Source organism: Macaca mulatta, chromosome 8 (genome assembly GCF_049350105.2).
Source record: "Macaca mulatta isolate MMU2019108-1 chromosome 8, T2T-MMU8v2.0, whole genome shotgun sequence".
Lineage (NCBI taxonomy): Eukaryota > Metazoa > Chordata > Mammalia > Primates > Cercopithecidae > Macaca > Macaca mulatta.
In genome coordinates, this window is record NC_133413.1 from 13,362,744 (window position 1) to 13,375,845 (window position 13,102).

General features: G+C 48.7%; 1 pseudogene; it reads right to left on the bottom strand.

Moving 5' to 3' along the window:
- Positions 1-3,382: 3,382 nt before the first annotated feature.
- On the bottom strand, positions 3,383-4,318 carry LOC100429573 (uncharacterized; annotated as a pseudogene).
- Positions 4,319-13,102: the final 8,784 nt, after the last annotated feature.

Consider the following 13,102-nt stretch of genomic DNA (forward strand, 5'->3'; position numbering starts at 1 on the left):
AGCTGTCATGTCCTGGTTCAAATTGCCCCAGCACACCACGGCTAGAAACCTTTCAGCCAACTTCCGCTTATGTCTCCCGGGGCAGGACAATGTCACTTGGCCAATCCCCACTAAGAGGAACTCTGGAAAGGCAAGAAACTATTCTGTTCTCTACAATGGAAGGTGACCAGGGAGAAGGCAGCTGGGAGGGCCAGCTGGGCCCTGCAACCAGCAGCGTCCAGCATCGACCAACTGCCCTAGAGCTACACTGTGCTGGGCATTTGGGGCACTGTTATGAGCAAGAGTTTCCATTTTTATTCTCATGGGACTTTCATGCTGGTGGCAAGAGACAATTTTTTTTTTTTTTTTTTTGAGACAGTTTTGTTCTTGTCACTCAGGCTGGAGTGCAATAGTGTAATCTTGGCTCACTGCAACTTCTGCCTCCTGGATTCAAGCAATTCTCCTGCCTCAGCCTTCGGAGTAGCTGGGATTACAGTATTGCACCACCACATCTAGCAAATTTTTGTATTTTTAGTAGAGATGGGGTTTCATCATGTTGGCCAGGCTGGTCTGGAACTCCTGAGCCACTGCACCCAGTCAAGAGGGAGATTTTAAATCAGTAAGTATAATTGTGATGAATGCCAGAAAGAAGAATGTGTGTGATGGGGAGGGGAATTAAGTTATTGTCTCATATTTTAACACTTTCATAGGCAATAACTAAAAACTTAGAAGCTTAAAACAACACACACCTTTAAGCCAATTTTGGCAAGCTAGGAGTTGAGCACATTTTAGCGGGTCCTGTGCTTGGGATCTCACGCTAAGCAGCTGGGCTGCATCCTCATCTGAGGCTCCACCAGAGCAGAATCCATTTCCAGGTCCGCCGAGGTTACTGGCCGAATTCATTTCCTCGGACCCGCTTGGCAAGGGCCCAGCTTTTTGCTTCCTTGCCTACGGGGCCCCTTCAAAGGTCCTTTCTCAGCACAGCATCTCCCTCCTGTAGCGCCTGCAGGCGGAACCTTTCTCTCTAGTGTGGGAAGGTGACGCATGTGACATTGACATCCCATTGCGTTTGCCAGGCTCTATGGGTTAGAAGCCAGTCACCGGTTTTGCTCGTACCCAAGGTCAGTAAGACTATGCAAGGTCATAGGTCATTGGGGGGGACAGTCACTTTAGGGTGTGGCTGCCACCACTGAACTTGGTGAGACTTTAAGGGTTGGTAGGAGCTGTCCAGGTACAGGGGTCAGGCAGGGGTGAGGGCATGGAGGGGGATGCCGAGTCCTGCACCCTGGAATGTCCTTTCACTCCCTGAGGTTTTGTTCTCCTGATCCCTGAGTACATCCCAGAACACGGTGGGGCCCTAACAGGGGAGAGGTAGGGAAGCATGTGTTGTTCATCCGGGGACCTCGTTAGGCAAATCAGATTAGGGGCCAGGCTTTCAGTGGTGGGTGGGAGCGTGGGAGTGATGAGTGTGCAGGTGTGTGTGGGAAGAGCGATGGGGATGGGGTCAGCCCCAGCCACCATGAAAACCCTAACTGTGCATCCACCCATCCCAGCAGCCTCCCTGAGTGAGTGCCTTCAGGGTGCAGGTCCTGTTTTGCACATGGAAGTGAATCAGAGTGGGACACTGCCTTGCCTTAGAGAGGTCACACTTCTTCTCCTTCTTCTTCTTCTTCTTCTTTTTTTTTTTTTTTAATTTGCGACAGATTCTCACTCTGTTGCCCAGGCTGAAGTGCAGTGGTGTGATTGGCTCACTGCAACCTCTGCCTCCCAGGTTCGAGCAATTTTCCTGCCTCAGCCTCCTGGGTGGGGTAGCCGGGATGATAGGCACGCATTACCATGCCTGACTAATTGTTGTATTTTAGTTTCACCATATTGGCCAGGCTGGTCCCAGTCTCCTGGCCTCAAGCAATCTGCCCGCCTCAGCCTCCCAAAGTGCTGTGACTACAGGCGTAAGCCACCACACCGGGCAAGAGGTCACACTTCATGCCACGTGGGTGGCAGCCACTCAGACAGCACCCCAGCCGGCACTGGGAGTGAGGGGTGCTCAGTGTCCTAGGAAGGCAGAGGGCTGCATGAGAGGTTCGGGGAGGAAGGACTGGAGGAGGATTTGAGATTTTCACCTGAGCAGCTGGGTGGATGGAGGGGCTGTTTACAGAGAATCACAAGAATGTGGATGAGCAGGTTAGGGCACTAATAAAGCACTCTGTTTTGGCCCGCGGAAAATTTGAGATGCTTCCTTGTGTCCAACTGGGGCTTTGGGAAAGGTCAGGGCTGGGCATCTGACTAGGATGGATGTCTCTGGCTGGCAGCAGAGCATGTGGATGGTTTGTGAAGCCCGGAAGGGCATGAGATTTCCTGTGGCAGTGCCCACTGCAAATGGAAGGGCATTTGGCCTGAGTTCAGACATATACAAGTTGGTCAGAGAAGGGGGTGGGTCCCTGGGACCCACCAAGGAGCAGCTATGGAGGTACAGGGAAACCAAGGGTGTGGGGTCACATGAAGCAGGGAGCTCAAATAAGATGAGCAAAGACGTTTTATAGAGGATCAGGGCTGGGACAGTGGTTCATGCCTGTAATCCCAACACTTTGGGAGGCTGAGAGGAGAGGATAGCTTGAGGCCAGGAGTTTGAGACCAGCCTGGGCAACATAGGGAGACCTCATTTCTATAAATAAATAAATACCATTGGTACTTGCCATTTCAGGTGGGGAACAGCAAACACGTGAAAGCTCTGAGGCAGGAAAGGGAAGTGATTAGTGCTCGCTCCTGGTTCCTTTATCAGACCTTAAAGAGATGCAGAGACATTTCAGGTACTCCTTGGCTGAGCTCCTTCAGGGAAGGCCTAAGTTCGCTTCTACTTCCCATCTATTAATTTTTTTTTTGGAGACAGAGTCTCACTCTGTCGCCCAGGCTGGAGCACATGCAGTGGCACCATCTCAGCTCACTGCAACCTCCACCTCCCAGGTTCAAACGATTCTCCTGCCTCAGCCTTCCCAGTAGCTGGAATCACAGGTACGCGCCACCACGATCGGCTAAGTTTTTGTATTTTTAGCAGAGATGGGGTTTCATCTTGTTGGCCAGTCTGGTTTCGAACTCCTGGCCTCAAGTGATCCACCTGCCTCGGCTCCACAAAGTGTTGGGATTACAGGCGCGAGCCACCGCGCCTTGCCCTACTTCACTCCTAACGCCCAACATACGTGCTTCCAAATGTTTGCTGAATGACAAGGTGAACGAGTGAATGGGACTACGTGACTTCGGGCAGCAGGCAATCCTATTCCTTGGACCTCAGTTTCCCTTTTTGTAAAGCAAGCCTGTCTCTCGCTCTCTGCCCTAAAAGCCTGAGTTCTGGGCTTGAGATAAGCGCGTCCTGTAGACCAGACTCCAGGTGCACGTTGAGCTAGGTCTTCTAGGAGGCCAGGATCTGGCGGGCTCTTGGGTCCCGTCCTCCCGCTGGACGCCGCACGCCCAGTCCCAGCGCCGCCCCGCCCAACCTCCCCTTGTTCCCCCAGGCCCCGCCCTCTCCGCGCAGCTCGCTCCCCATTGGCCGGGGGGCGGACCCTGGGCGCCCGGCTCCGCTGGGGGCGGGGCGGCGGGAGGCGGGCGGGGCCGTGTGCACCTGCACGGTGTGTTTCCCGGCCGCAGCCCCGCGCCAGCTGCAGCTCCTTGATCCGAGCCGGATCCTGAGCTGGGAACACGAGCTGAAGCGGCGGCGGCGGCCCCGCCCCGGGGCTCCATTGTTGAGGCTGCGGCGGCTCTGTTGGCTGCTCAGCTGCGCTCCGGTCGGCCCAGGCGCCGCGGTGAGGAGCAAGCGCTGCGAGGCGGCGGCTTGAGGTGAGACGGTGCCACGGGCGACGGGGTCTCCGGACCGGGCGGGGGTCTCTGCCCCGGGCGTGGCGGCTCCGAGCTGGGCTCCGCAGGGTCCGAAGTCGGGATCCAGGGTCCTTGCGCCTGGGCTTTGTCTCGGCCTTGGGCGGCACCGGGGGCTTAGAGCCTGCTGCGGTACCGCGTGGGCCCGCGCGGGGGTCATGGTCGCCCTGCGGGTGGGGGCCGGTCCCCACTGCTCCCCGGCTCCCCGCGTCTGCCGCGGAGGGGACTGCATGGACCCGGGCGCTGGCTTCTGCCCAGTCCCCCGCGGCGTGGCTGGTCCCCGCGTGCGGCAGAGGGGGCCCTGCGAGGACCCACTCGTGGGGCGGGGTCCAGGTCATGGCGAGTGGGAGACTCCGCCGCCCTCTCCGCCCTCCCTCGCGCAAGACTGCTTCGCCAGACTCACCGAGGGGACTGCGCGGACCCTCGGACGAGGGAGTCCGTGACTCTGCGTGGGGGCTCTTTCCCGGCCCCGCATGACGGCTTCCTGAGTGTTTTGTCACCTATATAGGTGGCTGCGTGGACCCGCGCGCGTGTGTCCTGGCCGCCCTGCTAGTGGGGCTGTGCGGCGCCCCGTGGCTCGTCTGGGTCGACCCCGCCTGGGACGCGCGTGTAGTGGAGGTCCGTGCGCGGGGGGCGCGGTTGGTGGGGGCGCACTGCCCCCGCCCCATGGTTTATCCTCTCACTTGCCTGGCGGGAGGAAGCGAGAGGCGCGGGCCCGGAGCTGTCGCGCAGCGGCCACACATACCCCACTGACCTCTGCCCTGGCCGGCGGGTCCCCGGGGTCGAGGGGCTGTAGCCGCGCGTCCCACCGCCGCACTTCCTGCTCTGGCCCCGGGCTGGGCTCTTATTGGCGGGAGCAGGGCCCTTCTGCCCGGCGCTTCTTGATTTTTTTCCGTTAGTAATGGGAAGAAAAAAAAATCTGGAAAGCCAGATTGAACTTTGTAGCTCTCAGCGCTTGGAGAGTGGAAGAAACTCTCCCAAGAATTTGGCGGGCTGGAAAATGCGTTTCAAGCAGGAGCATCCACACCCACGGAATGAGACCAAGGCAGTTACAGTTAGAGGTCAGATTTATGAGGGGAGAGCGAGGGTGAGGTCCGTGGGTGGGGAGACTCCGACCTCAGCTTGATGGGAAGACCTGATGCTGCCCCTCAGACGCGTATTTCTCAGCCACCGAAGAAAGTGGAATCACTCCTTAGTGAATGCTTTCATCAAACTTTTGAAAAACCTGTAATGTACCGGGAAGCAAAATCGAACTGGACAGTTTTCCCCTTTTAAGAGTGTTAAACGTCCCGGAGACAAACAGCAGAAGGCTCAAGGAGTCCAAATACTCAACCTGAAGTTCTTTCTGAACAAGAGATGGTGTATAAGTAACAGGCATAGGAGACAAAACTGAACTAATCACCACAGCTGTGGCTCCTAGCCCTGTAGCGTGTCATGCAGGCCCTTTTGCCTTCTCTGCCCTCCGCTGTCCCAGACCCCAACGCTACCGCGCACCTCCAGTCATCAGCTCCTGCTGACCCATTGCTATGAACTCTGTTTGGTGGCTCCCTTCTTTCTGAAGTTTTGTTTGTTCTCCTGAGGTCCTGGTGTTTAAGAGCTTATGATCTGCAGAGAGAGATTGGCTTTGGGCAGTACATAGTTAACTGTAGCACAGCTTGAAAAATGCTCTGATAGAAGTGCGCAGGCAGTTTGTACATGCGGGTAAATGCGAGGTCCTTTTTCAATACCATGAATCCAAGTAGTCATGCTATTTTAAATCTGCAATTCTTTGACTCTCCAGAGGGATTTTAGATTAATTTTTTTTCTATTACTTCCTAGTGTTGCATAGTTCAGAGTACTTGATTAAAACTTACCAGGTCGGCCGGGTGCGGTGGCTCACGCCTGTAATCCGAGGACTTTGGGAGGTCTAGGCAGGCGGATCACTTGAGGTCAGGAGTTGGAGACCAACCTGGCCAACATGGTGAAACCCTGTCTCTACTAAAAATACAAAAATTAGTTGGGCGTGGTGGTGGGCGCCTGTAATCGCAGCTCCTCAGGAGGCTGAGGCAGGAGAACAGCTTGAACCCAGGAGGCGGAGGTTGCAGTGAGTGAAATGACTGCACTGCACCCCAGCCTGGGCCATAGAGTGAGACTTCCGCTCAAAACAAAAACAAAAACAATGTACTGGGTCTACCTCCGGCTCTGGAATTCTCCTGGAAGGCCTTCTCTTCTGGGCTTCATTTTTCTCACATTTGAGGATCGTAAACTGAATAATTCCCAAGAATTTTTGCCCTACACCTTTAATTCTTTCAAGCAAATATAGCAGAGAAAAATTCTCTTCCCCGCAATGGTGTAAATAATGGAGGCCTTTGAAAATGCGGATTCTAAAGTGGAAGTTCTTTTTCTTCTTCCCCTTTGTTTGCTTTTAAATGAGTTTAGTTACATGAGTATATACTTTATCTCAGAGTTAAGGACAAGTATCTATGATGAAAACTTAAGCAGCTTTTTGGCAATATCTTGCATATTCTTCACAATTGTGTTTTATGTGCAGCATCTTCTCTATATCCAGTTGGTTTTTTTTTTTCTCATTAATGGAGTTGTTGAGCTCAGAACTTTTCAGGAGCATTTTGTTGATCTTTTAAGTGTCGTGTGAAATATGTTCCAATTTAACATTTTATTTTGTCGAGTAAAATGGGAGTAAATGGAAACTTGAGAGTGCCTTGAGTAGATGTACTTGGCTTGTGTAATGGTTTGAAGCATAGTTGAAAATTACCACTTGTGGCCGGGTGTGGTGGCTCACACCTGTAATCCCAACACTTTGGGAGGGCAAGGCAGGCAGATTACGAGGTTAGAAGATGGAGACCATCCTGGCTAATATGGTGAAACACTGTCTCCACTAAAAATACAAAAAATTAGCTGAATATGGTGGCACACACCTGTAGTCTCAGCTACTCGGGAGGCTGAGGCAGGAGAATCACTTGAACCCAGGAGGTGGAGGTTGCAGTGAGCCGAGATTGCACCACTGCACTCCACCCTGGGCGACAGAGTGAGACTCCATCTCAAAAAAAAAAAAAAAAAAAAAAAAAAAAAACCACTTGTAAAAAATTGCATCACATGTTGAATGACCTATAAAGGAGTTACAATTCTAAGGAATATGCTAATTAATTCTTTAAAAGAGCCAGGCCGGGTGCTGTGGTTTACACCTGTAATGCCAGCGCTTTGGGAGGCTGAGGAGCGAGGATCACTTGAGCCCGATTAGAAGCTGCAGTGAGCTATAATCATGCCACTGCACTCCAGTCTGTGTGACGGAGTGAAACCCTTTCTCTAAAAAATAAAAAGGTAAATAAATAATTTAAAAATAAAATACTAAGCTCCTTTCCAATTTATCTGTTTGGTAAGGTGGGAATTTGATGTGCTTGAGTTTCTTAAAGCCATGTGTCTCTGTAGAAAGGAGACACAATTTTCTCTGCTATTCCTAGTTATTTGGATGATTATAGGGATTAAAAATAGCCATTTGGTCAAGTCTTGAGCTACTGAATTACAATTTTTGCTTCGCTCAGTAGGATTTTGCCTTTATTTTGATTTGCATTCTTAGTTTAGGAAAAGATCTTTGTTATATGCCCCATGCACTTCGTTCTTTTGGGGAATCTGATCTTAGGAGAGGGCTTCAAAACGCGACGAGATTTTCTTTATGGTTTTCTAGATTTTATTAATGTCTTAATAAAACTTAACTAGTTAATGCTGCTTCTGTGTCGAGGTATTTTTCATTTAGAGTAGGTTTGATTTTTATATGGATTAAATGAAAGGAAGTCTCTCACGGAAGGGGACACATGGGTATGGAGAAGACAGAAGGTATATATATATGTTTTTTTTTTGTTTTTTTGTTTTTTTTTTTTTGGAGACGGAATTTTGCTCTGTTGCCCAGGCTGGAGTGCAGTGGCAGGATCTCGGCTCACTGCAAGCTCCGCCTCCTGGGTTCACTCCATTCTCCTACCTCAGCCTCCCAAGCAGCTGGGACTATAGGCGCCTGCCACAACGCCTGGCTAATTTTTTGTATTTTCAGTAGAAACAGGATTTCACTGTGCTAGCCAGGATGGTCTCCATCTCCTGACTTCGTGATCTGCCCGCCTCAGCCTTCCAGAGTGCTGGGGATTACAGGTGTGAGCCACTGCCTGTGGCCAATAGAGGATGTATTTCTGAGCTCTACATTTCAGAGTTCTTTTCTCTAGCCCTGGCCTGGGTCCCAAACAGGGAACTTAACTCACTCTATCACTGAAGTATACTCTTGCTTTGATGCCATTGGTATGTTGTCCTAGAGATTTGCTATGGCTGCTAGGAGTGTTTCAGAGTTAAGAACTGATGCAACCTCTCTTTTGTCAGTTTATGAGTCTATAAAGCATCTTGTTTCCTTTAGCGTTATCTCCCTGGAACTGGAAGGTCAGAGATGAAGTTTTGTTAGATTATAAGTCTCAGTCTTTGCTATCTACCTTCGTCTGTCTCCCATATCACCTGCTGTTTTTTTCCCCGTTTTTCATTTTAATGTTTTTATTGGATAGGTGTCTATTATTGCAGGCTACCTCAAAACATTTTTGGATATTGACAGGATATAAGTATGAATAATATGTAAAAGATAACTTATTCTAGTTCTTTTGAGCAGAGGATTTGATTTCGATATGTGGCCCTATTAAAGCTTTTGTTAAGCCCAAGTACTTGCTGAACTTCAGTTCCCTTACCTGTAAAATGGAGTCAGTTGTTAGTAATACCTGTTCTGCCTAACTCAGGAGATTGTTTTGAGGATCAAACGAAATTATGAATGTAATGGAATTTTGTAAATTTTAAATGAAATATTGTATTACCTAAGTTTTTTTTTTAAACGCCATATTAAGAATGGAATGAATCTGGGTTTTCCTTTGAAATCCCAAATGTTTAATGTACAGAGAAGTTTTAATGTGTCTGTCAGGGAGCTTCATTAGGATCGTTTTCTATCTTTAATTGGCCAGTATTGTTTTATATGTTAGCATTTTTGGGGAACATCAAAATTTGTGTTTCAGTTATCATTAATATTTTACAAAGTTATTGAATGTGCATGATTTAGTCTTTAACAATCTCTTCAATTATTTACATTCCCATGTAAAAAAGGCAATAATGAACGTCCATGTAAATAACATTCCAATGCTTTGATGAAGCATAATTTCTTTACATTGCAGTTTCTAAGTGCCCTGTCTTGAGGTTGGGAAAGCTAAAGGGCAGTCAGACGTCGAGGTCAGCAAAGCGTCACCTTTGACATTTGAAATCCAGCAGCAGGTATCACAGTGAACCCCATTCCAGCATCCAGGAAGTTTCTCTGTCCTGCCTCTCCTCCAGCCCCCTCGGAATCTGTGTCTGCGGTGTTGGCCCTGCTTTCCTCTCTCTCCTCTGCCTTTTCTTTCTCTTCACCAACTTCTACCGAGTGCCTCTGATGTCTCAGACAGTGGCAGTGGGAGTACAAAGGCTAATAAACTCAGCCCTGGTCCTCAAAGAATTGATGTTTTCTGTGCAGATATTAAGTGACACTGTCATATATAGTGTTGACAAACATTGATACAGATTTCCTGTGAAGTGCAGAAGCACCATCCTAGAAGCAGAGATGCAGAGGCAGCACTGGTGACTCACACATGGAGAGCTGGAGTTCTTGGTCTAGTGGGATCAACTGACCTGGACATCATTTCAGTGCAGCGGAGTGAGTGCTGGGACGGGCTCCCTCAGGGCATCTGGGGCTGGGTTTGTCTGGTGTTTAGTCTCCTGCCTGGTACTTAGAGTTTATCAGTAAGATGAGCATTGGGAGGTTTCTAAGTGAAAAGAAAGGCAATCACTTACCTGAAACCTAAAATTTGTAGGTGTTCTGGGCCATTTATAATTCACTGAATCTGTTTTGTTAGAACAAGTCTATCATCTATGGTTTTGGATGGAGTGTGGCCAGCCCTACCTTGCGATGTAAGGAAATCAGGAAACGCTTGTCAGGTGTCAACACTGTGCCAGACACTCTTCTAGGGGTTTCCACGTGAATCACTGTATTCATTTCTGTTGCTGCTTTACCATATTTCCACAAATTTAGTGACTTAAAACAATTGAAATTGTATCATGTCACAGTTCTATGGGGCAGAAGGCTGACGTGGATGTCACTGGGCAAAAATCAGCATGTGGGCTGGGCTGCATTCCTCACTGGAGAATTGTTTCCAAGTGCTTTTGGCCAAATATAGTTCCTTGTGGTTGCAGGACTGAGGTGTCTGTTCCCTTGCTGTCCATCTGTTGGGAGCTGCCCTCAGCTCCTGAGGCCTCTATCTGGTCTTTGCACGTGGTCCCATCAGCTCAGGACTAGGTAGGCCAGGGACCTGGTCAGGCTCTCCAGTTCCCCTGTGTGCATTTCTCTTCTTGCACTCGGAGAAAGTTCTATTCCCTATTTTAAAATATTTTTTTGAGATGGAGTCTCGCACTGTTGCGCAGGCTGGAGTGCAGTAGCATGATCTCAGCTCACTGCAACCTCTACCTCCCGGGTTCAAGTGATTCTCTGGCTTCAGCCTCCTGAGTAGCTGAGACTACAGGTGCCCGCCATGATGCCCGACTAATTTTTGTATTTTTAGTAGAGATGGGGTTTCACCATTTTAGCCAGGATGGTCTCCATCTCTTGATCTCGTGATCCGCCTGCCTTAGCCTCCCAAAGTGCGGAGATTACAGGCATGGGATTAGATTGGACCTCCCTGGATAGCCCAAGATACTCTTCCTAAGGCCTGTGGCAAAGCCCTTTTGCTGCATGACATAGTCACAGGTCTCAGGGGTTGGAATCTCCCACCACAGTTACCGATCCACTTTCTACAGCAGCCTGGGAGGTGCTTTTCATTGCCTCTGGTTAGCAGATATCAATCTTTTTTTTTTTTTTTTTTTTTTTTTTTTTTTGCAAATTGGCAGGAACATGAAGATCCCTCTTTTTTTTTTTTTTTTTTTTGAGACGGAGTCTCATTCTCTTGCCTGGGCTGAAGTGTAGTGGTGCAGTCTTGGCTTACCACAACTTCCACCTCCCGGGTTCAAGCAGTTCTCCTGCCTCAGCCTCCTGAGTAGCTGGGACCACAGGCACGTGCCACCAAGCCTGGCTAATTTTTGTATTTTTAGTACAGACGGGGTTTCAGTATGTTGGCCAGGCTGGTCACAAACTCCTGACCTCGTGATCCGCCCACCTTGGCCTCCCAAAGTGCTGGGATTACAGGCATGAGCGACCACACCCAGCCATGAAGATCCTTCTTAAATGAAAAAACCGTTCCTCTGACTTGATGTGAGGCTGTTGGTGAGACTGATAGCTGTGGAGACAGGTCCATTAGAAACAGAGCTAAACTTTGTTTTCTGGAGTATTTTGATGACCTGCCCTGATCATGTAAGTTTTGCTAAGAAGTCATTAGAGTAATTCCTCTACTGGAAGAAACACCATATGGGGAATTTGGGACCTTCCCTTTTCAAGTTTTACACAAAGGACTCTTCTTGGGTGAAAAGTACATGATTACAGGTCCATTTCTAGAATGGAAACAGCTGCATCAACCCAACAGTCATTCACATTCCTGAGTTTGAGAGAATCTGATTGTTTCAAGGCTGAAGCCAAAAGCCCAATAAACAATGTTTGTACCTTTATTAATAGTTAGGAATTAGGTGCATCCTGTGGTCAAGAAAACAACCGATGGTGGTCACCAAGTAGTTTAAAACCAAGCAGGACCTCATTTTATCATGTGGGTGTTTTTGATTTTCTTAACGAAGTTTTTATTTTCCTGTGCAATAAATGACAAACTCTGACTTGAAATGCATTTCCTTTAATAAACCAGAATCTAGGGCCGGGCGCGGTGGCTCATGCCTGTAATCCCAGACTTTGGGAGACCGAGGAGGGTGGATCACGAGGTCAGGAGATTGAGACCATCCTGGCTATGGTGAAACCCTGCCTCTACTAAAAATACAAAAAATTAGCCGGGCATGGTGGCGGGCGCCTGTAGTCCCAGGTACTCGGGAGGCTGAGGCAGGAGAATGGCGTGAACCTGGGAGGCAGAGCTTGCAGTGAGCGGAGATCACGCCACTGCACTCCAGCCTGAACGACAAAGCAAGATTCTGTCTCAAAAAAAAAAAAAAAAGAAAAAGAAAAAAAAAAAAAAAAACCAGAATCTATAATCCTAAGGTTTTTAACCTGGCTTTCAGAACTTTATGAAGTCCCCAAAATCCTGTACAACAATTTTGTGTATATGCATCCATGTGTGTTTATGGGGAGATGATTTATAGCTCTCCATACTTTTTCAAAGTTCGTTGGATTCCAAAAAATTTTAGAATACACCACTTTGGCCTGGTGTGGTGGCTCACACCTGTAATCCCAGAATTTAGGGAGGCTGAGGCAGTAGGATCCACTGAGGTCAGCAGTTTAAGACCAGCAACATAGTGAGACCTCCACCTCTACCAAAAAAAAAAAAAAAAAAAAAGAAATAAAGAATGCTGGGCATGGTGGTGCACACCTGTGGTTCTAGCTGCTCGAGAGGTTGATCACCTGATCCCAATAATTTGAGGCTGTAGTAAGTTAGAATTATACCACCTACTCCAGCCCAGGCAACAGAGCAAGACCCTCTCTCAAACAAAAAAACCAAAAAACCATATCACTTAATATACTATTGTTGTTGGTCAAGTATCAGATTTTGTTTAAAAACTAAATATTCTTTTTTTTTTTTTTTTTGAGATGGAGTCTCGCTCTGTCGCCCAGGCTGGAGTGCAGTGGCATAGTCTCAGCTCACTGCAAGCTCTGCCTCCTGGGTTCACACCATTCTCCTGCCTCAGCCTCCTGAGTAGCTGGGACTACAGGCGCCTGCCACCACGCCCGGCTAATATTTTGTATTTTTAGTAGAGATGGGGTTTCACCGTGTTAGCCAGGATGGTCTTATCTCCTGACCTCGTGATCCGCCCACCTTGACTTCCCAAAGTGCTGGGATTACAGGTAAATACTCATTTTTAGCAAAGTTGTACAGGCCTACAGCTCTAAGAGTCAGAAATTAACAAGGCTTAGGACAAAACCCAGCAATCCCCTACCTTACCCTTCTCCACTCTGATACCTGCTCCTTGGAGGTTACTGTGTTTATGTTTTAGCTCGTTCTAGATTGTGTGAAAGACAGGGAGATGTCCTACTGTGGAAGACAAGAATTCAGGCTGCTTACCTTCCCCGCTCCTCCTGTTGCCCACGTTTTTCTCCCCCATCCTCTCAGTATAATCATTGTGATAGTGAGGCCAG